This window comes from Eriocheir sinensis, chromosome 42 (genome assembly GCF_024679095.1).
Source record: "Eriocheir sinensis breed Jianghai 21 chromosome 42, ASM2467909v1, whole genome shotgun sequence".
Classification (NCBI taxonomy): Eukaryota; Metazoa; Arthropoda; class Malacostraca; order Decapoda; family Varunidae; genus Eriocheir; species Eriocheir sinensis.
In genome coordinates this window covers 13,169,026-13,171,525 of record NC_066550.1, presented here as the reverse complement: position 1 = coordinate 13,171,525, position 2,500 = coordinate 13,169,026, and the positions used below count along the sequence as shown (strand labels likewise).

The 2,500-nt window shown below is 40.2% G+C and overlaps 1 protein-coding gene across 6 annotated transcripts in view; it reads left to right on the top strand.

The window, feature by feature from the left end:
* LOC127010051 (uncharacterized protein DDB_G0271670-like) overlaps positions 1 to 2,500 on the top strand; it is a 56,841-nt gene that overhangs the window by 38,329 nt on the left and 16,012 nt on the right. The window lies entirely within an intron of this gene.

Genomic DNA, 2,500 nt, shown 5'->3' with positions numbered 1-2,500 from the left:
CCGCCAATAATAATAATAATAATAATAATAATAATAATAATATTCTCACGGAAAGTTTTTAAGGAAAGTTTTTAGGAAAGTTACTTAATCAAACATTTTACTACTTTTTTTTGTTTTTTGTTTTTTATTGATAATTTAAGGAAAAGAAAGAGAAGGGGAAGAGGAGAGGAAGAGGAGAGAGATAAGAACAGGAAAGAGGAGCGGAAATGGAGCAAGAGGAGGAGGAGGAGAAGATGATAAAGAAGAACAAGAATTAAAAGAAGAGAAAGAAGAAGAAAAGTGAGAAAGAAAAAGGAGGAGGAGGAGGAAAGAAGCAGAGAGAGAGAGAGAGAGAGAGAGAGAGAGAGAGAGAGAGAGAGAGAGAGAGAGGAAAGGGGGGAGAGGAAATCCTGTTTAGTAGAATTATAATGACATTTGGACATATTTAAATCATTTCTAAGAAGGGAGGAGGAGGAGGAGGAGAGAATTAATGAATGAAAGAAAAACGAAAATATGAATGAATCGAAGGAAAGGAAGGAAGGAGAAGCAAATATGAATAACTATAGAAAGAGGAAGAAAAAGAAGGAATAGAGAAAAGAAGAAAGGAAGGAAGGAAGGAGAAGCAAATATTAATAACTATAGAAAGGAAGAAAAGAAGGAATAGAGAAAAGAAGGAAGAAAGGAAGGAAGGAGAAGCAAATATGAATAACTATAGAAAGAGGAAGAAAAAGAAGGAATAGAGAAAAGAAGAAAGGAAGGAAGACAAAATATATAAGAAAAAGTAAAAGAAGAAGAAGAAGAAGAAGAAAGAAAAAGACAAAGAAGGAAAATAAAGAAACAAAAGAAACAAAAAAGGACAAAAAAAAAGGATATGAACGATTGGAGAGGGAGGAGGAGGAGGAGGAGGAGAGGGGGGAACGGAAGAAGAGGAGGAGGAGGAGGAGGAGGAGGAGGCATATATATAAGTAATGTCAGCGGAAGTGGATTTCAGAAAGTGTTTAACTGACGTGACGAACAGAGTGAGTGAGAGAAGAAGAAGAAGAAGAAGAAGAAGAAGAAGAAGAAGGGGGAAATAAGAAAAAGGGAGAAAGAAAGGAAGAAGAAAGAGAAAATAGGAAGAATTTGTGAAGTGTTGCGTGTGAGTTTAAAGAAGAAGAAGAAGAAGAATTTGCGTTGTGTGGCGTAAGAGAGAGAGAGAAGAAGAAGAAGAAGAAAAAGAGGAAAAGGAAGAAAGAAAGGAGGAGAGATAAAGAGCAAAGTGAGAGAGAGAGATAAATTAAAGAAAACGATATTGTGAGAAAGTGAAAGAGAGAAAGAAAGAAGAGAGGAAGAAAGAGGAACAAGAGAAAAAGAGGAGAAAAAGAAAAAAAAAGAGGAAGAAATATAAGATGAATTTATTTGCTCTAAGAGAAAACCTCCCTCTTGAAATCCTGGAGGAAGAGGAGGAAGAAGAGGAAGAGGAGGAGGAGGAGGAGGAGGAGAGAAGAGCTAGCCGTTCCACCTCCTTCCTCCCCCTCCCTTCCTCCTCCCTCCTCCCCCTCCCTTCCTCCTCCATCAGAAGCTCCTCCACCTCTCCTCCATCTCATAGAAGACTTCGGAGGGAAAATTGTCCTTCCTCCTCCTCCTCCTCCTCTTCCTCCACCTCCTCCTCCTCCTCCGTATGTCTTCTTCGGCGTGTTGGAGCAAGGAGAAGGAAGCGTCCACATCAATCTTCCTCCTCCTCCTCCTCCTCCTCCTCTTACAATGAGTGTGTAAGTATTAATGTGTGTGTGTGTGTGTGTGTGTGTGTGTGTGTGTGTCAGTAAGTTCGCAGATGATAAGATCGGTCGAGTAATCCAATCAGACAGGGACGCTACTGTTCTCCAGGATGAGCTTGACAGACTATATCCCATTGAGTCCTGAAGACATCATGATGACGCTATTATTTATCGCCATTTCAAAGTTTTTTTTTTTTACAATTACTATCTGAAAGTATTGTGGATAAACAAACATGCATTCATAAATAACAAATTTTTTTTTTTTTCATATTTCACTCACAAACGTCATGGGATATCAGTTTGAAGTGATTCCCTTCAGTAGTTTTCTCTCGGGTCTCAATGGGATATGATTGGGCGGGGAAGTGGCAGATGGAATTCAATGTCGGGAAGTGTAGCATTCTGAGTGTAGGCAGGAGTAACCCCTCACACAATTACTCCTTAAATGGCACTCCTCTAAACAGGTCTGGGCGTGAGAGGGATTTAGGAGTCTTAGTGAGCGCTGACCTCCGTCCTAGGGCTCAATGCATTCAGGCTAAGAATCGTGCAAATAGGGTTCTGGGTTTCATCTCAAGGAACGTAAGTAATAGGAGCGCTAGTTAGACCTCACCTTGATTACGCAGTTCAGTTCTGGTCCCCCTACTATAGAATGGGTATCAAGGTGTTAGAATCTGTACAGAGGAGGATGACAAAGATGATTCAGGGGGTGAGAAACTTGCCCTACGAGGATAAGCTTAAGCATTTAAAATCTACACTCTCTCGAAAGG